The sequence below is a fragment of the Pinus tabuliformis genome, chromosome X (assembly GCF_031772625.1).
Source record: "Pinus tabuliformis cultivar Carrire ecotype Pingquan chromosome X, CPIR1, whole genome shotgun sequence".
NCBI classification, from domain to species: Eukaryota; Viridiplantae; Streptophyta; class Pinopsida; order Pinales; family Pinaceae; genus Pinus; species Pinus tabuliformis.
The window spans coordinates 1,539,118,866-1,539,145,622 of record NC_142308.1 but is presented as its reverse complement, the minus strand read 5'-3'; the positions used below and the strand labels follow the sequence as shown (position 1 = coordinate 1,539,145,622).

The 26,757-nt window shown below is 42.5% G+C and overlaps 1 long non-coding RNA gene across 14 annotated transcripts in view; it reads left to right on the top strand.

Annotated features, from left to right (window-relative positions):
• The first annotated feature begins 3,406 nt into the window (after positions 1 to 3,406).
• The window catches only part of LOC149145918 (uncharacterized), a 35,664-nt gene continuing 12,313 nt past the window's right edge, over positions 3,407 to 26,757 (top strand). For 2 of the 14 annotated variants that reach the window (XR_016264441.1, XR_016264440.1), the window contains exon 1: positions 3,407 to 3,765. This is a non-coding gene — a long non-coding RNA (uncharacterized LOC149145918). Of the gene's footprint in view, positions 3,766 to 4,543; positions 4,596 to 4,618; positions 4,867 to 26,757 lie in introns of those variants that run through there. The other 12 variants (XR_016264444.1, XR_016264448.1, XR_016264443.1 and 9 more) reach the window with 9 other exon arrangements.

Here is a 26,757-nt window from a genome sequence, read left to right as displayed (position 1 = left end):
TTCGTTGTTCTGTAATATCTAAGTTTTTCTACTTCAGGTTGGGTCAAGTTCACTAGGGTATATATAGTTGTTTATGCATGTAAATGAGTCGAAATGAATAATAGGAGAAGCTGACTTGTAGAAGGTGAAGCTTGAGTACGACATAATGGATTGAGGATCTGACACGACAAAAAAAAATATTTCTTTGACATCTTGAACCCAAGAAGGGTTTATTACATAATAAATTTGGCTTTGACTTCAAAAAATATCCTAGAGAACTCAATGAGTGATTTGACCTATTAACCATTGACCCAAACATGAAACACATGCATTAAAAAATCAATAAAAAATTCCTTTTACAAATAATTTTTCTTTATTTTGATAAATACATGAAGATCGACACTAGTTACATTCTTCAACACTCCCTCTTAACTAGGGAGGTATTCATCATTACATAAACATAAAGGTACATGGAAGATCTCAAAATGATATGAACTATGAAGAGTTCTAGCACACATAGTGCTATAGATTATATACTTGACCACGGGACTCTAATCGGGTGGGACTAGGGTGGACTCAAGCTTTAGCCAATCTTGTTACCATCAATCTTTTAGGCTCTACCACCAACCCAAGGATCTAGGCGTGTATCCAAGGTCGGAGCTCCATGACCAATGCCACCCTCCCTACTTCAAGATCTAGAAATCAACACATAGGCTGGCCAGATATCCTCCCAAGCATATTTCCATAAGATGCTCATCTCTCCTAATCAACTAAATCATATATATCTACTAATCTAAGCAGGCTTCAAATGTCCAATTCTTTTATGGATAGATCCTGCACAATCACAACCCCAATTAGTAATAAACCTTTAAATACATATTCAAGTAAACACAAATATTGGAGGTCCTCGATCATTTAGATGTTGCCAAATACATCTTGTCAAAATATTTGTTTTTTCACTTCAACAGCACCAAATACAACCTCAATGCTTCTCAAGCCTTTTGTTTGCAACTTCATGAATCACAAACATTCCTTTGTAGTATTTTCATTCATTTAATTTCATTCTTACTTCAAGGCATCCATTATAATATGCCTTGCCTGGGTGAAATCATGGTGTTGGGTTATACTTTTGGTGAGAGAGGGCGCGTTTGGGTGGAAAAAATGATGGCTCAATTGAGCCATTTAAGTGCTCGATCAAGCTCCTTGGGCGCTAAAAAAGTAGCTCGATCGAGCATTAAAACTAAATCTCCATAGAGCTCGTGTGTAACCCCGGGTTATGAACTTAATCGAGATTTAAAGCTCAATCATATGGGTTGATCGAGTCGTAAAGATCCATCGAGCCTTAAAGCTAGAAAATTTAAAATTTATGTAAATATCAATAATGATAAAACTTTAAAATTTTAAGTATTTGATAGTTAAAAAAAACAAATTTAATTACTAATTACATTTGAATAGGTAATTAACAATGGTGTGGATTAATTTCTCATTGCATTTCTAGTGTTTTGGTGTATGCTGGTCGTAGAGTATTATTCCCGTCAAGCTTGAATCGAGAATGAAATGAAAGAGAGGGGTGTGTTGGTTGCTGATACTTCTTCAGGTCGGGACGGCATGAATGAAACAACCTTACTCTTACCTTTAGTGTTGACAAACAACCTACCCACCAGAATACCTATACCTGCACCACTTGCTTCATTAATCGCTTAGTTGGATGGAACTGCTATTTTGTCCTCTTATCAAGACGACAGACATTACACAATCTTACTTAGAAAAATGATTCTATCCCACTTGCAATTGAAACTGTAATATTCTTATATTTATAATTTGGTAACAAAAAATTAGTTTTTAATATGATTTAAATTTTCAATGTTATAATTTAATTAATAAATTTATTATAAATATAATCTAAATAATAAATTGATTACACATAAGAAAATTTATCAATTTGATTTAATAAATATTATAAAATTTTATATGAACAAATGTAGCTAAAAAATGTGAATTTGACATTGTTGGAAATGTATATTTTACAAAATTCACTGAAGAGTTAATAAACATGATTCTCTCAGTGATAATCATATCTATTAAAATCACACACACATATATGTAATGCAGTGATATCCACTTAATCAGGAAAAGAAATGAGTGCAGTAATAATTAACGTAGTTGTAATAGTTGTAAGTTATAATTAATATAGTTGTAATGGATGCAATGGTATTTGCGGTTATAAATATCTCTGAACATGTAAAATGTGATTGCACTTAATTATGTCCTCAGTGTGCACAAGTGCGAAGTATATATAGAAATTTTTACTCCTCACTTAGATTTGCAATATATATTTTTAAAATAATAAAATATAAGGAAATCACAAATTTTAAAATATTATTTGATTAATCTAGATTTAAATGTGCATAAAATTATTTTTAAAATAATAATATTATAAATTTTAGTTTAGTTTCGTCTGTTGTTTTATTTATTTATTTACTATAATTTGACTTATTTTTATTGTAAATTTATACATAAAAAAAAATTAGAAAATGATAATATGTTATATTTAGAATCAAAATAATAAACATATTACTTTTTAAAGAATTTCAAAATTGAGAAAGCAAAGCTAAAACTTTTTATAGAAAGTTATCTATATATTATTATAATTATTTACTTGATAAAATAAAATAAACTTTGGAACTACAATTAAGGAAAATTAGAGTTTAGAATATATTTAAATCTTTATAAAAAATATTGGTGTGGAATAAATAAATTTTATAATTTGGTTATTGACCCGTATTGAGAGGCTTATCAAATAGCTTATGATGTAGACTCATTTCACGATAAAAATGACTCTACATGATAGGCATTGCATTGGACTCATTTGTACCGTCCGATGTGAAAAAATCCGACGTGTACCGTTCGATGTGAAAAAATCTGACGTGTACCGTCCGATGTGAAAAAATCCGACGTATACCGTCCACCGTCCGATGTGAAAAAAACTGACGTGTACCGTCCGATGTGAATGAATCCGACGTATACCGTCCACCGTCCACCGTCCGATCTGAAAAAATTCGACGTGAGTACCTCGGATCTGAAAAAATTCGACGTGAGTACCTCGGATTTTTTCACATCAAAATTCGACGTGAGTACCTCTGATCTGAAAAAATTCGACGTGAGTACCTCGGATTTTTTCACATCGGACGGTGGACGGTGGACGGTATACGTCGGATTTTTTCACATAGGACGGTACACGTCAGATTTTTTCACATCGGACGGTACACGTCAGATTTTTTCACATACTCATTCACATCGGACGGTAATCATTTTCACATCGGATTTTTTCACATCGGACGGTACTCATTTCACATCGGACGGTAATAACTCCTATAAATAGAGCATCTGTATCGTAAAATGAAATGTAGCATTGACGGTAATAACTCCTGTAAATGCTCATACGGGTGAGTCAGAAACTTAAAAAGGCTGCCATTAGCAGGAAAGGCAGAGGCTGTAACAAGATGGGGGCAAGTTTCAGTCTGATAGAGGAAGCGCTGGATGAGTTGACTAAACGAGCGACCAAAATCCTGGTTAATAGGGTAATGGAGTCGTTTCCCATCAAGACATTGTCGACCCTGATCGTTACGGCCATCTGGTTGTCATGTGGTGGCGCGGGTTTGTTGTTGGTGTTGCTAAGCAAACGAGGAGGCCGCTTCAGCGACTTAATGGCAATTTGGGGGTCCATAATGATAAAAATGACCATTTACCTGATAATTGCGTGGATTATGATGTAGAGACTTCACGGTAATGATCAACTTTTGTAATAATTATTTCGATCATGTTGTGTACAATTCTGTTGTTATTACTGGTTTATTTTGACACATTGGGATCATTTCGTACAGATCTTTCTGATGCCTATCCACAGAATGATCGAGTTCTCGATCATTTCTTAGATATGATGTAATATTGATAGTTATATTCCTTATATAATACCGTTATGCTTTTTTTCCCTGAAAAATAATTTGATCATATATATGTGAATTGGATTTTTGTTTTGTTGAAAATATTTATAAAATATAATTGTGAAAATATGTGAATTGAATTTTTTGTTGTGAAATGAAATGATATCATATTTTAATGTTTAAGATTATAAATATTTAATGGAATTTTTGGTTGGTAAATTGATGTTGTTCTGATTTAATTTTCCAATAATTTTTTTGCTGAAAAGACAATGTAGACACTGATGCTTTTGCTGATGGCTTTGAATGCATCACATTCTAAAATAAAATATTTTTCCGATTCAACTGTTTAAATGTGCAAAATGTACACCTTGTTCTTCCCAAGTTTCTTTAACCCTTTTCCAGACTGTTTCACACCAAAATTGATGCGAATTAATTTTTAATTGAGCAATAAAAATCTGTACCCTCCACAAAATGCTAGCTCCAATAACTTCTTTTTGTTATAAATTACTTTTATAAAAAAATAATTATTTTTCATTTAAAAAAAATAAATTTGTTTGAAAACAAATTTTTATATTTAAAATAAAAATAAAACCCTCGCTCGCGAATAACTTTACTCTGATGCACCAAGAAGAATTGAACCCTCGCTTCCGAATAACTTGGGGCTTCAATCAAGTAGGCTCTTTTTCAAAATTCTTACGCATTAAAAACCCCTTTTATTAAATAATCCCAATGAAAAATAGACAGCATAGATTTTTTTCGCGAGGGTTCTTCGAGGTGAATCGGCCCGACCTGCGTGACGAATTGAATGTTGCCCTTGCTCATGTATTTGTATGTTTTTTTTTTTTTGGTTGGAAATTTCCATTTCTCATTGATCGGCCCTCAATGATAACGAGAATAAAGCCCTTCTCACGCCATTCGAACAACAGCTCAATCGATCAGGTTGGTACGTGATTCGTGTTGTGCAAGTCTCCAAGTCGAAATTATGTGAAATATAGGTCCTTTTTCAGCTGGAATTACTCTATTCTGAGGATAAGAATTTCCAGAAAAGATGTTATTTTTGGTGGGCAGGGTTTTGTGTCGGAATACGCGTACGAGTTTAGGTATTTCAAAGTAAACCCCAATTTTAGGTGCATTTTCTTAATTCTTGGATATTCGATGTTTGGAGAGGACCCGCCTTTTTGGTTTGTCTGGCGGCCACAAGGCCATGGTCTCGTTTTATGTCCAGGCAAGGCCGTGGCTGTTGTTTCTGGTTTGAATGTTCGTGTTGATATTTGGAGGCCAACCTGATGGGTTGAAGGCTTCGGGGCAGCCGTGCAATCGCCATAATTTTGGTGAAAGGTGCTAAAATTGGGGTCCGACTCGCATATGATCAAAGGTGGTCTGTAGATTTGGACTTACAGCCAAGGTCTAAAAGAATTTTGCTTTTCCATAGCCTAAACTCTAACCCTAGTCCTAGTGGGTATTTTCGAGGTAATTTGCGATTGCTTTTGGCCTATTTTTCTATCCGTATTGCCCTTGCGACCCGTTGGTGACGTGGGACAAGTAGTCCATGTGAATTAAGAGGACTCCCGAGTGACAAATAATCAAGTTATTTTAATCGTGCATCACCACTAAAGAGTGCAGAGATGCACATTGAAGCGGTCGCTGAAGGGTGGCTTCATTTGGCATCATTTGGCACTGGCAGGCGGGGTGATTGTTGTGGTGGAGGCTTGAAAGTATTGACAAGGTGATTGATCTGTTTTTTCTAGAAACCACAAAATGCTATCTATTAAAACAGAATTATGGTGGAGGCCTGAAAGTACTGTCGAGACTTGCGGTAGCGGAGCAACACCAGAGATGAAAAATTATACTTTGAAAATCCTAAGCTTGACTCTTCCTAACTCGAAACATTGTGATTATGTTGAATCTTGTGTTGTGTTCAACCGAGAAGGTATAGAGGAGACCATGTGTGTTCGTGGGGTAAGTGGGAAGGCCAAAGTAATCTGCACAATGAATCAATACTCCCTAAAGAACCAAGGCCCTGCACAAAAGAAGTTAACCAAGACAGAGAAACTGGAGTTCAACTAGTGTGTCGCCAAGCGCTGTAGTTGCTACAACACCTTGCAAAATTTTGGCTTACACTAAATTTCGGAGCCTTACTTGGTTTTTTACATTGTTGTTGCAAACACTAGAGCTCATTCCATGAGTTTTTTTTGTAGTTCTTTGGTCCCTTTCGCATGTTGGGTTAACTGTCATCTTTTGGCATGTTTGCAAGCCTATTTTGATGGTTTCGAAGGTCGGTCTTTGTGTATATGAGTTGTCTTAACCATGTAAATATTTGTCGCATCCATACACAAAGTCTTGAGCACTGTCGCACAAGTGTCGTTATGGTCGTCTTAAAGTCTATTTTAAGTGTCACACTTGTCGTATCTTGTCGTAAGGCAGTGACATAGAGGGAAATTCTTTGTTCATGTGTTTAGATCAATGTTGCGAACGTCGACATCGGGATAAAATTGGCAAGGGTTTGGAAAACTTAAAAATCGTAAAAAGCGGGAAAATATCGGTAAAAATCGGCAAACATTGGCTTGGCCAAAAAATCGTGATTTCGAGATAAAATTGGGATGTTATCGAGATGTTCGCAACACTGGTTTGGATGATCTATGTTGCCATGTTACCAAAGTATGCTAAGTGTGTGATCACAGTCAAGGTTTATCACAGTTCATCACTTATCCCACACTTAGCCATTTTTGGAAAATCTTGCCGATCGAGCAACTTAGCTCCTCTGGCCCTGATCCAGGTGGATATTGGTGGCCACCCGCCTATTCCACTTGGACCCCCACCATTGTTTCTTTCAGTTTTTTAGTTTCCTTATTTGTAGCACAATTTACTATTTTTGGTAGTTTTTCGGGTCCTAAACTTCTGAAGCCATTTTGAGGACCTAAACAATGTTTTTTGGGAAAACCAAGAGCAATATGGGTCATTGACCAATGTTTCTCACTCAAAAGTTGTAGTCCTCGGATAGATCTTTCTAACGAGCTATTGTGAGCATCAAACGGTGATCGTATGCCAAAGTTACGACCTCGAGAAGATGTACCAATTTACCCAAACGGGGCCCATAGTTTGGCGCTTCATCTCGTACGGTTAGGTTTTTGGATGTTTAGGGTTTTCCATTGTTTCTCAATAATAAATAGGCCTTGGAGCCTCATTGTAACACAGTTCAGAGGCATGTAGTTGCCACATCTCTTCTCAGAGATAAGCTACCATCGCCCGAGCTAGTTTTATTTCCATTTTGTTTGTAAGCATATTTCAGTATTTGATATTAATGAAATGAAGTGTTATTTCTATTGCATATTTGTATTTATGGTTATATTTGTAATTTGTTGCGTTTCTGTTTAAATCTGGGTCAATGGTATCAGAGCGATCTGCTCTTTCTCTGTTTTTCTTTGCATGTCCCTAACGAGGTCGGGATACAAGGAGTTAGGCCTTGAACTGCTAAAACCTTTGCAAGACAAGCCTCACAAATCTCGACGGCCTCCCATGGCGGATGAAAAGAAAGATGAGGGGGCAGGAGATCCTATTAAAATCTTGCTTGAATAAGCTCTCAAGCGACGAAGGAATGTGATGATGGACAACTTTGCTCAGATCCTTCAGCGGCTACCCAAGGGCGACGCATCTACTTCTGGCAGCAACTCTGGAAGCGTCACACCCTTTAAGGTACAAGTTAACTTTGACATTCCCATATTTGAGGGTCAGATAAATGCAGACGCTGTAGATAAATGGTTAAATCTGCTAGAAGGATATTTTTCTGTCCGTTATTTTTTCAGCCGGGAAAAGATCACTTTTGCACTTCTCAAAGCAGCCCCCCACGTCAAGGACTGGTGGGAAACCTACTGTGAGCAGAAGGATGAAAGTACGAATTCACTGTTTTCAGCCGCACCCACTTGGAACTCATTCCGGAATGCCATGAAGGAGCAATACTACCATGTCGGGAGCTATGAGGATAAATACATAAAGTGGACAACGCTGCGACAGGGAAGGGACCAAAATGTACCAGAGTTTGCAAATGTTTTTCATACCCTTCGCACAAAGTTGGGTATCAAGGATTCTGAGAAGCATTTGGTTCTCAAGTACCGCGGCTACCTACACAGGTACATCTAAGATGAGATGGAGTTCTTGGACATCTCCTCGCTCAGCACGGCATATCGATATGTCGCCAAGATGGAGCAAAAGTTTAAACAGAAGAAGTGAGACTTTGGATCTGCGAATCCGAAGTAAGGGAAAGGTGCCCCCAAATCGTAGAACAAAGGACAAAGCCAAGGCGGGGCGACCCAGTACAACTCGCCAAAGCCGCAAGCAAAGAACAACAACGCGAAGCTGAAGAAGGACACGGGAAAGTGGTGTGAGTTCAATAAGAGCTTCACTCACAACACAAGTGAGTGTTGGGCCAAGTAGTCACTGGTGTTTTGGAGAATTTGGTATCTAAGGATAAATACTAATTCCCTAGATAAGTAGTTGTATCTAGAACTACAGTTTAAAGTGTTTTAGACTTTTCCTATAAGCAATAGATAAGATGAGAAGATGGAAGACCTACTTGTAGTTTCGCTTTCTTCTCGTCTCCCTTGTATCGATCCTGTTGCTCCTTCCCGTACTTAATCCGCTTGAAAAGTACCCTGTAAACACAACAAAAAACAAAGAACCGATCAAAGCATACGATCTATTGAATATAAGTGAAAGGAATTAAATACAGTTCACACATATAAGCATTATGAAACAATACAAACATATGGGAAAAAGGTTCAAACACTTTATTAGATAGAAGAAGGAATTACAAGCATTGGTGTCTGCTTCAAAGCCATTCCTCCAGCTTGGATCCCATCCACATCACATCAAAAGCATGACAAACTTGTAGCATTACAATACTTGCTTCAAAGCCAAATCTCATAGCAGCATTATCTCCTTACAATTCAATATAATCCAACCCCTGATCACTTAGATGAGTGGTCAATTTATAGGAAGATGAAGGAGGTTTTGTCATAAATGGTGGCATTGAATGGCCTTCCATAATTAAAATTAGTTCCATGGAGGAAGGGATGAGAGGATAGGATGCATCTTAACTCATTCTTCATCTATTTTCGAGTTCATAGGAGTTGATAAGTGAGGGAACCTTCTAGATGACTCCAAAATATAAGAATATTCCCCAAACCCTATGTGAATTTCGCTCAATCTCACCCAGCATAGGTGAAAGGAAGCCTAAGTGCTCTGCAGCGCACCCTTACAAGGGCTTACCTGCGCTGGTCCCTCTGGAGGCTATTTCTGGATGTCTTCAAGTCGTGAAACTGTCTGGGAAGGAGGCATTCAAAGGGGTGACTTGTTTAGGGCATGTAGCAACTGAAATTAGGGTTTGATGAGCCCTAAAACACTGATCTGAATGATGGTATTGATGTTCCCAAATTGATCTGTAACAACTGGTGGCCGAGCTAAAGGCTTTGGAATCAGATGCATGTTCCAACTCTGAGTCAGAACCCGACAAGGGGAATGACAAAGGGAAGCAGATTATCGATGCGGAGCCCAACGCTACCGTTGCCACCACGAAGATCCAAAAAGAGGAACCCGAAGATCCAGAGGAGGAGGAGCGCCTCTTCCACTCCCAGATGTGGGTAAAGAGTTCCTCGCTACATTTCATTGTCGACAGCGGGAGCCAAAAGTTCCTCACTTCAGCAGAGGTCATGAAGCGGCTGGGTTTACCGACCACAGCGCATTTACAGCCGTACACCATCGGGTGGCTTCACTAAGAACAAGATCTTCGCGTGAGCCAGCAGTGCTGCCTTCCATACAGCATCAAGCCCTTCACGGATGAGGTATTATGTGACGTTGCTCCCTTGATGTTTGTGATGAATTATTAGGTCAACCATACTTATGGAAGCGACATGCTGTGTATGAGTCAAAGCCTTGTACTATTATTGTTACTTTGGGAAATAAGTTGTACAGGATACCGGAGGTAGCACAGCCTATCGCCATCTGTTTGGTTACCGCAAAACAACGCAGTAAGCTCATTTCCAAAACCGGGAAATTTGTTTTCCTGATGATACGTCATCAGGGAAAGAAGAAGATGATAGCCACGACCTCCAGACAGGGCCCCTCCGCACGACAATAAGAGATGGACAAGGTCGTGGAGGAGTACGAGGACATCTTCACCTCCCCCGCAAGGGTGCCTCTGCACTGTCAGGTCAAGCACTCCATCGATCTGACCTCAGGTGCGCCGCTGCCCAATGGACTAATCTATCGACGCTCTGTTCTGGAGAACGATGAAATCAAGTGGCAGATCTAGGAGTTGCTGCAGAAAGGTCACATCCGGCCGAGTTCATCACCTTGTGGGAGCCCGATTGTGTTGGTACAAAAGAAGGATGGGACTTGGAGACTCTGTATTGACTATCAGGTGCTGAACAAGATCACTGTCCGGAATAGGTACCCGATCCCACGGATTGATGACCTTCTGGACCAAGTGAAGGGGGCAAAATATTTCAGCAAGATCGACTTGAAATTTGGATATCACCAGGTACCAATCGAACCCTCCGATGTGTGGAAGACTGCCTTTAAAACCAAGGAGGGCCTTTTCAAATGGTTGGTTATGCCTTTCGGGTTGACGAATGCTCCTGCAACCTTCATGAGGCTGATGGATGACATCTTGCGGCCATTCACTAACTCATTTGTAGTGGTATATTTGGATGACATCCTGATCTTCAACGACAGTTCGGAAGAGCACCTCCACCACATCCGATAGGTTCTCCAAACACTGCGGCAACAGAAGCTATGTGCCAATTTGGAGAAATGCACTTTTGGCATGACCTAGGTTTAGTATCTGGGACACATTATTGATGAACGGGGGGTGCATGTCGATCCAACCAAGATCCAAGTCATTTGAGATTGGTCAGCTCCAACCACTCTGATAGAGCTCCCCAGCTTTCTGGGTCTTGCCAATTTTTACTACAGGTTCGTGTTGGGATTCTCTCGTATCACTTGGCCCTTGGGTCAAGTCACTAAGAGAGGAGCAAAAGAAAAATTCTTTTGGTCTGAATCTCAATAGAAGGCATTCACAGAGTCGAAACATCACCTTTGCTCTGCACTAGTGCTCACATTGCTAGACTTGCAACAGCCATTTGAGATCGAGACAGATGCCTCTGACTATGCTATTGGGGCAGTCCTTACTCAACAGGGGCATCCAGTGGCATATCACAGTGAGACACTTTCAGACACAGTCCGGAAGTATCCCACTTATGACAAAGAGATGTATTCCATTGTGCAAGCCTGCCGACAATGGAAGTATTACATTTTGGGAAAGGAAACGGTCATTCACACAGACCACCGGCCCCTGTAGTTCATACAAATGCAAGGGAAGTTGCAGAATGATCGCCATCAGAAGTCCACATACCTGCAATAGTGCCATGTGAATATCAAGTATAAGAAGGGCAACACCAATAATGTTGCAGATTGCCTCAACTGACTACCGATCATGGCGTTAACCACCGTGCTCAACTCTTGTGGGCACGAGACTTCTGATTGGCCACTTCTCTACAAAAGTGACCTAGAATTCGGCCACACATACCAGACGCTCTTGGAGGGTCAGCAAGTTCTAGTTTTCACCTCCAAGATGCCCTATCATGCCATCTGGGACACCTTTGTGTTTCTTCAAGCGAGCGTGCCAAGATGATTTGGGAAGCACACTACAGTCGGGCCGCTGGGCATTTCGGGGTCGAGAAAACAGTGGCAGTACTGCAAAAGTATTTCTATTGGCCGAATCTTCGACAGGATGTCAGGAAGTACATTAGATCCTGCACTGCCTGTGCCATTGCCAAATCGACCATCAAGAAGCAAAGCCTCTATACTTCGCTGCCTACCCCTAGTTGACCTTGGGAATCCATCTCCATGGATTACATGTCAGGCCTTCCTTCTACTAAGCATGGCAACGACTGTGTTTTTGTGGTCGTCAACAGATTCTCGAAGATGGCCATTATGGCGGCCTGTAAGAAGAATATCACAGCAGAAGCCACTGCTAAACTCTTCTTTGAACGAGTGTGGGTACACTTTGGGATCCCACAGTCTATCATCTCAGATCGGGACAACAGGTTCCTTAGTACATTTTGGTCCAGTCTCTGGTCGATGCTGGACACCAAGCTCACTAAGTCCATAGCTTTCCATCCCCAAACTGATGGCCAGACAGAGGTCGTCAACAGGATGATCGTACACATTCTGTGCATGTACAACTCAAAGCATCCACGCACATGGGATGAGAGCCTCCCCTATGTCCAACACAGTTATAACCAAGCTCTCCATAGCTCAACTGGCCACAATCCTTTTCAGGCGGGCTTGGGATTCCAGTCACTATGTCCCATTGATGTGGCCATGCCATTAGCAGCTACTCCGACACATGCGGCTCATGTCTAGTCCGAAACTGATAAGGCAAACAACTTCATTGAGCACATCCAACATATCCGCCAACAGGTCCACGACATTCTGGAGAAATCAAATGCCAAGTACAAGCAGCGACATGATCAACATCGGGTGCCACACAAGTTTCAGGTGGGTAACAAAGTCTGGCTGCATTTGCAAAAGGAACGCCTTACCGGATCTTATCAAAAACTCAAACCACTCCGATAGGGTCCTTACACCATTACCAAGGTTGTGGGAGACAATGCATTTGAGCTCAACATTCCCCCATTCCTTGGCCTGCACCCAGTGTTCAATGTGGACCACCTTCGACCATACTTCCTACCATTGCTAGACACATCAGACATTGTAGAACAGCTCACACCTACAGAGTTAAATCCAAATTGCATGGAACAAGCCACCACTGATCGGATCATGGACACACAGATCAAGAACACCTGACAACAAAGGATCAAACTATATTGAGTTATCAAAGCAGGCCAACTCCTTCACCAGGGCAAGTGGCTCACCAGGTACCAAGTTCAGCAGAAGTTTCCTCATCTCATGGAGGAAATCAACGCAATGGGGACCATTGCTTCCTAAGGTGGGAGGAATGATCCAGGTGGATATTGGTGGTCACCCGCTTGTTCCACTTGGAGCCCCACCATTGTTTCTTTCAGTTTTTCAGTTTCTTTATTTGTAGCACAATTTACTATTTTTGGCAGTTTTTTGGGTCCTAAACTTTTGGAGCTGTTTTGAGGACCTAAACGACATTTTTTGGGAAAACCAAGAGCAACATGGGTCATAGACCAATGTTTCTCAGTCAAAAGTTGTAGTCCTCGGATAGATCTTTTTAACGAGGTATTGTGCGCGTCAAACGAAGATCGTATGCCAAAGTTGCGACCCCTGGAAATTGATGTACCAATTTACCCAAACGGGGCCGATAGTTTGGCGCTTCATCTCCTAGGGTTAGGTTTTGGGATGTTTAGGGTTTTCCATTGTTTCTCAATAATAAATAGGCCTTGGAGCCTCATTGTAACACAGTTCAGAGACATGTAACCTCCACATCTCTTCTCAGAGATAAGCTACTATCGCCCGAGATAGTCTTATTTCCATTCTGTTTGTAAGCATATTTCAGTATTTGATATTAATGAAATGAAATGTTATTTCTACTGCATCTTTGTATTTATGGTTATATTTGTAATTTGTTGCGTTCCTGTTTAAATCTGGGTCAGTGGTATCAGAGCGGTCTGCTTTCTCTATTTTTATTTGCATGTCCCCAACAAGTTCGGGATATAAGGAGTTAGGGCTTGAATTGGTCGAGCTTTTTCAAGACCAGCCTCACAAATCCTGACGGCCTCCCATGGCAGATGAAAAGAAAGACGAGGGCCCTGGAGATCTTATCAAAATCTTGCTCGAAGAAGCCCTCGAGCGACAAAAGAACGCGATGATGGACAACCTTGCCTAGACCCTTCAGCGGCTACCTAAGGGCGACGCATCTACTTCCGGCAGCGACTCTGAAAGCGCCACACCCTTTAATGTACAAGTTAACTTTGACATCCCATATTTGAGGGTCAGATAGATGCAGACACTGGATAAATGGTTAAATCTGCTAGAAGGATATTTTTCCGTTCATGATTTTTCCAGTCGGGAAAAGATCACTTTTGCACTTCTCAAAGCAACCCCCCACGTCAAGGATTGGTGGGAAACCTACTGTGAGTAGAAGGATGAAAGTACGAACTCACTGTTTTCAGCTGCACCCACTTGGAACTCGTTCCGGGATGCCATCAAGGAGCAGTACTACCCTGTCAGGAGCTATGAGGATAAATACATAAAGTGGACAATGCTGCGACAGGGAAGGGACCAAGATGTGTCGGAGTTTACCAATGTTTTTCATACCCTTCGCACGAAGTTGGGTATCAAGGATTCTGAGAAGCATTTGGTTCTCAAGTACCGCGGCTGCTTGCACAGATGCATCTAGGCCAAGATGGAATTCCCGGACATCTCGCTCAGCACGGCATATCGATATGCCATCAAGATCGAGCAAAAGTTTAAACAGAAGAAGCGAGACTTTGGATCTGTGAATCCGAAGCAAGGGAAAAGTGCCCCCAAACTGTAGAACAAAGGACAAAGCCAAGACGAGGCGGCCCAGGACAACCTGCCAAAGCCGCAAGCAAAGAACAACGCCGCGAAGTCGAAGAAGGACACGAGAAATTGGTGTGAGTTCCATAAGAGCTCAACTCACAACACAAGTGAGTGTCGGGCCAAGCAATTACTAGTGGCTGAGCTAAAGGCTTTGGAATTAGATGCATGTTCCGACTCTGGGTCAGAACCCGACAAGGGGAATGACAAAGGAAAGCAGATTATCAATGCGGAGCCCAACGCCACCATTGCCACGACGAAGATCCAGAAGGAGGAACCCGAAGATCCAGAGGAGGAGGAGGCTCCTCTTCCACTCCCAGATGTGGGTAAAGGGTTCACCGCTACAGTTCATTTTCGACAATGGGAGCCAAAAGAACCTCATCTCGGCAGAGGTCGTGAAGCGGCTAGGCTTACCGACCACAGCATATCCACAACCGTACACCATCAGGTGCCTTCACCAAGGACGGGATTTTCGCGTGAGCCAACGGTGCCACGTTCCATACAACATCAAGCCCTTCATGGATGAGGTATTATGTGACGTTGCTCCCCTTGATTTTTGTGATGTATTATTAGGCCAACCATACTTATGGAAGCGACATGTGTATGAGTCAAGGCCTTGTGCTGTTATTGTTACTTTGGGAAATAAGTTGTACAGGATACCGGAGGTAGCACTGCCTACCGCCATCTCTTTGGTTACTGCAAGACAATACAGTAAGCTCATTTCCAAAACCGGGAAATTTGTTTTCTCGATGATACGCCCTCAGGAAAAAAAGAAGACATTGGCCATGACCTCCAGACAGGGCCCCTCTGCATAACAACAACAGATAGACAAGGTCGTGGAGGAGTACGAGGACATCTTCACTTCCCTCGCAGGGGTGCCTCTGCACTGTCAAGTCAAGCACTATCGATCTGACCCTAGGCGCGCCACTGCCCAATGGACCAATCTATCTGCGCTCCGTTTTGGAGAACGACGAAATCAAGAGGCAGATTTAGGAGCTGCTGCATAAAAGTCACATCCGTCCGAGTTCATCGCCCTGTGGGAGCCCGATCGTGTTGGTACAGAAGAAGGATGGGACTTGGAGACTCTGTGACTATCGGGCGGTGAACAAGATCAATGTTCAGAATAGGTACCCGATCCCACGGATTGATGATCTTCTGGACCAATTGAAGGGGGGCAAAATATTTCAGCAAGATCGACTTGAAATCAGAATATCACCAGGTACCAATCGAACCCTCCGATGTGTGGAAGACTGCCTTCAAAGCCAAGGAGGGTCTTTTCGAATGGTTGGTTATGCCTTTCGAATTGACGAATGCTCCTGCAACCTTCATCAGGCTGATGTATGACATCTTGCGGCCATTCACCAACTCATTTGTAGTGGTATACTTGGATGACATCCTGATCTTCAACCAGAGTTGGGAAGAGCACCTCCACCACATCCGACAGGTTCTCCAAACACTGCGGCAACACAAGCTATGTGCCAATTTGGAGAAATGTACTTTTGGCATGACCCAGGTTCAGTATCTAGGATACATTATAACCGGGGCTGCATGTGGATCCAGCCAAGATCCAATTCGTTCAGGATTGGCCAGCTCCAACCACTCTGACAGAGCTCCGCAGCTTTCTGGGTCTTGCCAATTTCTACTGCAGGTTCGTGTTGGGATTCTCTCATATCACTTAGCCCTTGAGTCAAGTCACCAAGGGAGGAGCGAAAGAAAAATTCTTTTGGTCTGAATCTCAACAGAAGGCATTCACAAAGTTGAAACATCGCCTCTGCTCTGCACCAGTGCTCACATTACTAGACTTGCAACAACCATTTGAGATCGAGACAGATGCCTCTGACTATGTTATTGGGGCAGTCCTTACTCAACAGGGGCATCCAATGGCATATCACAGTGAGACATTTTCAGACACAGTCCGAAAGTATCTTACTTATGACAAAGAGATGTATTCCATTGTGCAGGTCTGCCGACAATGGAAGCATTACATTTTGGGGAAGGAAACAGTTATCCATAGACCATCGGCTCCTGCAGTTCACACAGACGCAAGGGAAGTTGCAGAATGATCGCTATCAAAAGTGGTCCACATACCTGCAACAGTTCCATTTGAATATCAAGTATAAGGAAGGGCGGCACCAATAATTTTTAGATTGCCTCAACCGACCACCGATCATGGCGTTAACCACCGTGCTCAACTCTTGTGGGCACGAGACTTCTGATTGGCCACTTCTCTACAAAAGCAACCCAGAATTCGGCCACACATACCAGACACTTTTGGAGGGTCAACAAGTTCCGGATTTTCACCTCTAAGATGCCCTATTATGACACTTGGGACACCTTTGTGTTCCTTCAAGCAAGCGTGCCAAGATGATTTGGGAAGCGCACTACAGTCGGGCTGCTGGGCATTTCGGGGTCGAGAAAACGGTGGCAGTACTGCAAAAGTATTCCTATTGGCCGAATTTTCGACGGGATGTCAGGAAGTACATCAGATCCTGCACTTCCTGCGCCATTGCCAAACCGACCATTAAGAAGCAAGGCCTCTATACTCTGTTGCCTACCTCTAGTTGACCTTGGGAATCCATCTCCATGGATTACATGTCGGGCCTTCCTTCTACTAAGCATGGAAATGACTGTGTTTTTGTGGTCGTCGACAGATTCTCGAAGATGGCCATTATGGCGGCCTGCAAGAAGAATATCACAGCAGAAGCCATTGCTAAAACCTTCTTTGAACGAGTGTGGGTACATTTTGGGATCCCACAGTCTATCATCTCAGATCGGGACATATGTTCCTTAGTACATTTTGGTCCAGTCTTTAATCGATGTTGGACACCAAGCTCACTAAGTCCATAGCTTTCCATCCCCAAACTGATGGCCAGACAGAGGTCATCAACAAGATGATCATACACATTCTACGCATGTACAACTCAAAGCATCCATGCACATGGGATGAGAGCCTCTCCTATGTTCAACACAGCTATAACCGGGCTCTCCACAGCTCGACTGACCACAACCCTTTTCAAGTGGGCTTTGGATTTCTAGCCACTATGTCCCATTGATGTGGTCATGCCATTTGCAACTACTTAGGAAGATTCGGCTCATGTCCAATTCGAAACCGATAAGGCAAACAACTTCATTGAGCACATCCAACATATCCGCCAGCAGGTCCACGACATTTTGGATAAATCAAATGCCAAGTACAAGCAGCGACATGATCAACATCGGGTGCCACACAAGTTTCAGGTGGGCGACAAAGTCTGGTTGCATTTGCAAAATGAACGCCTTACTGGAGCCTATCGAAAACTCAAACCACTTCGATATGGTCCTTACACCATTACCAAGGCTGTGGGAGACAATGCATCTGAGCTCAGCATTTCCCCATTCCTTGGCCTGCACCTAGTGTTCAATGTAGACCGCCTTCGACCATACTTCCGACCATTGCTAGACACATCAAACATTGCAGAACAACTCACACCTACAGAGTTAAATCCAGATTGCATGGAACAAGCCACAACTGATCGGATCATGGACACATAGATCAAGAACACCCGACAACAAAGGATCGAACTATATCGAGTTGTCAAAGCAGGCCAACTCCTTCACCAAGGCAAGTGGCTCACCAGGGACCAAGTTCAACAGAAGTTTCCTCATCTCATGAAGGAACTCAACGCAATGGGGACCATTGCTTCCTAAGGGGGGAGGAATGATCTAGGTGGATATTGGTGGCCACCCGCCTATTCCACTTGGACTCCCACCATTGTTTCTTTTAGTTTTTCAGTTTCCTTATTTGTAGCACAATTTACTATTTTTGGCAATTTTTCGAGGCGTGAACTTCCAGAGCCGTTTTGAGGCCCTAAACGACGTTTTTTGAGAAAACTGAGAGCAACATGGGTCATAGGCCAATGTGTGTCAAGTGGAGATCGTATGCCAAATTTACGAACTCGGGAAGTTGATGTACCAATTTACCCAAACTAGTCCCATAGTTTGGCGCTTCATCTCCTAGGGTTAGGTTTCTGGATGTTTAGGGGTTTCCATTGTTTCTCTATAATAAATAGGCCTTGGAGCCTCATTGTAACACAATTCAGAGGCATATAGCTGCCACATCTCTTCTCAGAGATAAGCTACCATCGCCCGAGCTAGTCTTATTTCCATTCTGTTTGTAAGCATATTTCAGTATTTGATATTAATGAAATGAAATGTTATTTCTACTGCATTTTTGTATTTATGGTTATATCTGTAATTTGTTGTGTTCCTGTTTAAATCCGGATTATTCTTTGCCTTAGTCAACAATGTGGTTCTAAGCTTCTCTGACCCGGGAGGCACATACCCTGATGGAGCCCCTTTAGTTAGAGCTTGGCACATCTCAATAACTAAAGGTGGGCGTGCAACATTAAAGGATATTAAGTTCTGATAGAAAAAGAATGCAATGGTGAGATCAAGCTCTTCCCGTTTGTCTTTCTGAAAAATCTTGCCCATTGGACCAAGTGCCACTACCTTTCTTTTTGCTGCTTGTCCCCCACCAAAACTTTCAAATGGAAATTTGTTGCTGCTTTTCCTCAAGAATGGAAGGGGATCATCATTCTTGTTTTTTTCAGATGATGCAGCCACCTTTGCCACACCAACATTGACCTCTTTTTCCATTATTTCTACTTAGCTAAAGACACTTGTGTACATGCTCCAATTCCACAACTTGGTAAAGCCAACCAATGAGCTTTCACATGGTAATAAGTCCTCATGAAATGATTGTTGCAATAGTTGCATTTTCAAGCAACGTTGTCTCCTCGCTTCAACTTGTTGCCTGACTCTTGCTCTCTTGTGACATGCTTCCACAAGGGATATTTGTTTTTTTGAGCCTGTTGTCTTTCTAAATTAATTGGTCCCTGAACATTTGAAGCTGCTATTGCAGCCCCACTTCCAATAGAGGGAACACTTGCAGGCCCTGATGAAATTGGAACAGGAGGAGCATCTCTAACGGGGACATTCTTCCCCTTTCTTTGCCCCTTCCCTGCTGCCCTTGATTGAGCCATGAATGTTGTAAAAAAATAAAGAAAAAATGCACGAACTTGTAAAAAAAATGCACATGCAAACTACTGTAATGAAAATGCAAAAAAGCAGAAGCAAAATGCACTTCCCTGTTGCTTGAATCGCCTCCAAAATGCTCCCAAACCCTTTGCTAGTCACTCCCACACACGCACAGCAAGAGAGACAAAGAATAGTGAGGGAGAAATGACCCAAAACCGCCCTTTATTGGCTACGCAACACGCAATTCAAGGGGACACGTGTCTCGAAATCGGTACACGTTGGGCACGTTTGGAGGACACACCTTGACATGATCGGACACGCGTGGGACACGCTCGGACATGTTCAGAGGACACATGACCCACCGAATCGTGTCTGATTCGTCGGATTTCAGACATGCAGGGGGTTTTCAACGAATCCGGTTTCTTAGTATATATATATATATATATATATATTTATTTATTTAATTTTCCCAAAGAAAAATTTATAAAAATCATAGTTTTATTCAACTTAGAAACCATGGAACAAAATTACATTTTTCAGATGCTCGAAAGCATTTGATCAAGGAAACCTTTCAATTGATGCTAAAAAAAGAGAAAAGCTACAAATATTACATAAATTTGACATGGCTAAGTGTGATAAAAATCACTTAGCTTGACCTTTTTTCCTTTCTTTTTCTCGACCTTTCGCCAAACTCCTTGATTGGGAGCAGTGGCTACTATTGCCTTTTCTTCTCCTTCCATCTTCATGGGCATTTCTTTGTCTGAGTTGGAACTCTCAGATATATGTGTCAGCTTTGTTCCACCCGCTCCTTGAGTGCTGTATATTTCTTCATGCTGCTGTTTTGGTACTTGGATCAATGTCTTTCTCAGCGTTATATGCGGCGTCTTTCCGCTTCTTTTCTCCCTCCTCCGCTTGAGGCCCTTGTTGATTCTTTTCCTCCACTTTTTGATGATTCTAATTTCTTCTTCTTTGTCTTATGAAAGATGTTGATTTGGTACCTGCCATCCCTTTGATTTTTGGTGTCTTTTATTTGCCCTTTTATAATTTTTTTTTGTTTGCGGGCATGTATTCTGCAAATCCCTTGTTTGTAGACAAATTCAACAACTAAATGTTGTGTTTTCAAAATCTATTGTTTGAGTCCACTTAAAATCTTTATGAGCCAGATGGATACAATCTGGTAGGCCTTTACCAAGGTCTATCTCGACACATCTTGGCAAAGGTAAAAAAGCCTTTTTCTATTCGAAACCTCCTCAATGTGTTTCCAATACCTTTTAATACTTGGTGGTGCCAGAAAGGGAGAGGGAGATTGTGTAGTCTCATTGCCAGAAAGGGAGAGGGAAATTTTGTAGTCTCACCCATACCGACATCTTTGTAACCACCATTGTTGTAGCATCAAAATCTAGAAACCATGGAGTTATGAAGAGGCCTACTCTGCCCCAAAACCATGGCTCTTCATTTAAAACAAAATCAAGATCTTTCTGAGCGTCGAATTGTACAACAAAAAACCCCTTGGAGCATAGTGAGATATCACAGCTATTGGTTCAGTTGGTGAAGACCCACTGATGTAAGTCTTTTGACTTATGCCATAAACCATTAAATCTATATAAAAGGGCTCTAGCTTAGAGGGTTGTGAAAAGACCGCTTACCTTTGGCATATTTAGGGTCATTTCTGGTACTTTTTCCATCTGTTCAATAATGTAAGGGCTTGGGGTCGATAGATTTGGGGTCTATCCATCTGGTATGGAAACTTTCCCTTTCACGGCATCCTTGAACGAAGCTAGCCCATTTGGGGATCTAGCAGACGAAGCTGGTCCATTTGGATTATTCATTCCTGGATTTCTTCCCTGTAGCCTCAGATTGATGATAATAGTGGAATTACATTCAATGTCATAATATTTCAACTGATTGATATCTTGTAACGATTTGCCTCCATAAATCAAATTTTGTAGCTTTAGCGGTATACCCAAGTAATATTAGACATTCTTTTTTAGATCTTTCACTACATCTAAGGCTCTAACCCTTATGAGAAATGATTTCCCACTTAGGGTTTTTATGAAGATTTGAAAAGAATCCTCCAGATCCAAATTTTTATTTCTTACAAAAAACCTCTAAGCATAAAGAAAAGTGGCTAGATTTGGGACCAAATCCTTTGTTCATGCCCATAATGCAATTGCAATCTGTTACAATTATGTCCTAGATCTACTAGACTGTGAGGAAAGTGGTACCATATTTGCGTATACCACACAACCCTTGCATCTTGGTCCAAGAAAAAAAATGAAAGAGAATGCGGCTTAAACTTCCACAATTTCCCCACGCTTGCTAATTCCTCAAAACGATTTGTGATAGGTCTTGGGCAAGGATAAAGTACAGGTGGTAGATTAGTGTGTGCAAAGTAGAGATTTTTGACGATGAAGATAAAAACAATGTCTGAAACCCAATGGTAAACTTAATCAAAGATATTGATCCGGTCAGATGCCCATCCCGATTTTCTCTAAATAGTCGTAACCTTGCACTATCCCGCAAAGTGGCCAACAACCTTCAAGACATTGTATGCCGAGGGCATCTGAAGCGAACATAAGCTCGTCAACGACGACATATTCAGATTCGTAGGTTGAAGAAAAACACTAACGCGTTCTAGCACTCTCCCTAGACCGTCGAATTATGTGAGATATTTTTTTTAAAACATTTTTTAAGGATCTCCTTCAAATCCAAGGAGGGCCTCTTTGAGTGGTTGGTGTGTCCTTCGGGTTGATAAATGCCCCTGCAACTTTAATGAGGTTGATGGATGACATATTGTGGCTTTTCATCAACTCGTTTGTGGTTGTATATCTGGACGACAACCTCATCTTCAGCAAGAGTTGGGCAGAGCAATTACAACATAGTCAACAGGTCTTTTAGACCCTGCAGCAGCACAAACTATGTGCCAATTTGGAGAAATGCTCCTTTGGCATGAACCAAGTCTAATATCTGGGGCCTGGGCTACATAATTGATGAGCAAGGCGTGCATGTGGACTAGCTAAGATCCAAGTCATTCGGGATTAGCTAGCCTCGACAACTCTCAGAGAGCTTCGAAGAGGCCAATTTCTATCGAAGGTTCGTGTTGGGATTTTCTCATATCACTTGGCCTTTGAGTCAAATTACCAAGGGCGAAGCGAAAGCAAAGGTTTTTTTGGTCCGAGGCACAACATAAGGCATTTGTTGATTTGAAACATCGCCTTTGCTCTGCGCCAATGCTCACATTGCCAGACTTGCAACAACCATTTAAAATTGAGACAGATGCCTCCGACTATGCTATTGGTGTAGTTCTCACACAACAGGGGCATTCGGTGGCCTATCATAGTGAGACACTCTCTGATACTATTCGGAAATACCCCACCTACGATAAGGAGCATGTACTCCATCGTACAGGCTTGTCGATAGTGGAAACATTACATTATGGGGAAGGAGATGATCATCCAAGCAGATCCCCAACCTCTGCAGTTTATACAGACACAAAAGAAGTTGCAGAACGATCGCCATCAGAAATGGTCAACAACATTTTATAAACTGTGGAAATATACATGCTCAAATGGTTCACATACCTGCAACAATTCCATTTGAGCATTGAATACAAGAAGGGCAACACCAATCACATTGCAGATTGCCTCAATCAGCGCCCAGTTATGGCACTGACCACTGTTCTCAACTCTTGTGGGCATGAAACTTCTGGATGGTTGCAATTTTACAAAAATGATCCAGAATTTTCCACCATCTACCAGATGCTGATGAATGGCAAGCAAGTACCAGAATCCCACCTCCAGAATGCATTCCTATGCTACCTGGGGCACCTTTGTGTTCCTTCAAGCGAGCGTGCCAAGATGATTTGGGAGGTGCACTACAGTCAGGTCACATGACACTTTGGTTTGGAGAAAACCTTGGCAATACTGCGAAAGTATTTTAATTGGCCAAAACTCCGACAAGATGTTGGAAAATATATCAGATCCTGCGCTGCCTGTGCTATTGCCAAGCCAACCATTGAGAAGTAAGGTCTGTACACTCCTCTGCCTACTCCTAGCCAACCTTGGAAATCCATCTCCATGGATTATATGTTTGGCCTGTTACCCACCATTTTGTGCGTGATATCCTTGGGAGAAATTTTTTCTCCATGATGGTCCTCAACAAGCAACCAACAACCCCTCACAGCGACCAACTAGTTCGATGTGCCATTTCTCTTCCACCTGAGCCAACCATGCAGTCCCTCACCCATTTGTCATGATCATATGTTTGAAGGTGGGCCTCCCAAACCTAAAGGTATGCCTCGTTATTTGGTAATTGAGTATTCTAGTTTATTTATCATGGAAACTTTAGGCATGGATTAATGGGGGGATTCGGCAGAAAGGGTGGCCTAGGTCTGTGCTCTTGTCCCCTAGATCTCTTTTGGGATGTTAACCTTGCACCCTAGTCCCGTGGGATCTCTTTTACTGACCTATTGGTTTTAGGGATGGTACTATATGGGAAACCCTAATTTTGGTTGTGTGGTCCCGCTCCTTGATTCACATATATTACTCCCCTTCCGCTCATTACACCCCCAATCATCTCTCCTCCCACTTGGGTCCACATTCCTCCACTAGGTCCACATAGGGTTAGCCACCCCCTCCCCTTGCCCCACATCTTGGGTCAGGCCTGGAATGATGCCCAGAGGTTGATGCAACTAAAAGAAAAAGAAAAAGCATAATTGGCCACATTCAACAGGAAATTGTACCACAAAATGCAAAAGATGGTCAGGACAAAAGCATTTAGCACGTGGGCAAAAGCCATGACATGAGCTCTACCCCATTCCATGGCCATCACCTTGGTTCCTACATGGCCCTTGATGAGCCTCCTTTATCATTCAGGAACCCATGATTGTCCCAACCCCCAGTGGGTGATGAACTGCCCCACCTTATAAGGGGGTATCCATTGCTATACTTTACGCATCATGCTCTCATTACCTAGAGCCCCGAGCAGTTAACCAAAGAAAATCATAAAAAGGCAAAAGACATATGAAGAAGGGTGGAAAAATCAAGGCCGGGGTAACTCATGCACCACGATTGCTCCCTCCTACACATTATTTACCCAAGTGGGCTTCCCTTTTATTAGCTACCCTTGTAACATGGCATGCGATCTAGGTTGACCCCTTTCATTCCCTACTCCATCCCATCACTATGCCACATGCCACCACCATTTGAAGGCTGTACCACGGACATACCACCCCCTTTAGAGGTAGAAACCACCTAATAGGAGGCCTGGATAACCCTATTTGGAGTTGGGAGACATTAGCACATGCCAAAACCCACTATGGAAGTGCATATCATTATGAAGTGCTCACTTGTTTTTTTTTATCGGTAAAGACTAAATCTATTGAGTAAAATATAGTACAGACAGGAGAAACAAAAGACCGGCAGACCGGAAATGATGGAATCACCAACCTCGGTCCCGGAGGAAAGAAACGATCACAGAGCTATATGAAAAGCAAAAGACCGACAGACCGGAAATGATGGAATCATCAACCTCGGTCTGGGAGAAAAGATACAATCTCAGAGCTACAACAGAAGATTCGAGAGCCTAGATTAACTAACCGGCAATTACCCCATTGGGTCAGTAACTACACCACAATGTTTTTTCCCTTTCTTTTTGTTAACTTTCGTCCAGCCATCATGGGGAGAATGGGCTAGAACAACTTGAAGACTGGAGTTCTCTATCTTCGGGGACTCCTTCTCTGAATCAGAGGATGAAGTCTCATGGGGACGTTTCTGGGAGCTAGCTGTGACATGGGTGTGTCCCATATTGTCCGTGGGCGATTCCATCGGCTGAGGCGCCTGATCTGGTTCTGTCTTACTTCCCTCCTTTTCCATACTTGGTGAGCTGGAGCTTCTAGCTGGCGGCGGTGGACAGGGAGCCCAACGCTTGGGCTTGGAATGTGCGAAGAGGCCCTTTTTCGTTTTTGCTGTCAGCGATGGGCAGGAGTTATGCAGGTGCCCTGTTAGGTGACAATGGCGGCATCGGAAGGCTGTATTTTCGTACTCTATAAACTGGGTCCAGACAAGGTCCTTGATCTTGAGATTGATGAACTCTGGCAATCCCTTGCTTAGATCAAGCTCCACACAAACTCTAGCATAAGTATAGAGTCCTTGCCGCTCTCTCTTGTAATCTCTCGTTAGAAAGCTACCCAAGGCATTGCCTATTTGCCTATATACTTCTGTGCGCCACAGGTGAACTGGGAGGTTTGGGAGTCTGATCCAAACAGGAGCTTTAGTGATGACTGCTGAAGCTGGGTCAAAGTCTGGAAACCATGGAGTTAGGAAGAGGCCAGCTGAACCCATGAACCAAGGGCCTTCGTCTAGGGCGTTGTAGCAGTGCTCAAGGTCCTCGAACAGCACTATGAAATACCCCTTTGCACAGAAATAGATCTTGCATCGGTCAGTCCAGTTTTCCTTGATCCAGTCATAAAGATCCTGTGAGCGCGGCCAGAGCCCATTGAATCTGCAGATGATGGCCCTTTCAGCAAATTTTTCGGTGTCGTCTGCAAGATCAGGGTAGGAGATCTCAACAGAGGGAACTTCCTCCAATTTGTCAACCAAAAAAGGCTTGGGCTTGGGAGGTTCCGGGGTTGCGGGCGTCTCAGGGCGAACTGCAGCTTTGTAGGAGTTTGGTGGAGCAGAAGAGGATTGCCCTGCAGCTCCTCCTCTCAAACGAAAGGAAAAAACTAGAGAGCTATTGCTCTTTATGCTGTAATAAGAGAGAGGAAGAGAATCTTCGAGCTGTTTACCTTGGAAGATAAGTCTCTGAAGGGCTGAGGGGATCCCAAGCCTGTGCTCCAGATTTGCTTTGAGATTTTGTACCAGATCTGTAGGATTTGCCCATTGCATGACGGTTTTGCCAGAGATCTGAGCTATTTGAATCTGAAAGGGGGCAGAGGAGTCTTCAGAAGATTTCAGGAGCAGCTTGGGGCCAGAATTTTTTGAGCCTTCCGCCTCTTGACGCAGGGGAGTCCGCAGGTGAGAAGAAATCTTCTGCCTGAGATATTTTTTGCCCCAACGCGGATCTGTTGTAAAGGGATCTGTGGATTCTCTGTACAAACGCTGCGTCAGGGTGAATGAGGACCAGATCTGCACCGCCGAGGGCTGAGGAATCCTTGAAAATCGTGGATCCAGGTCCATGTTCCCTCCCCAAACCTGATCTTCGACCCTGTCATTTGAAATCAATCCTTGCTCGCGTGATCGGATCCTTTTCTTGCTAGGATGGGGCGTGGACA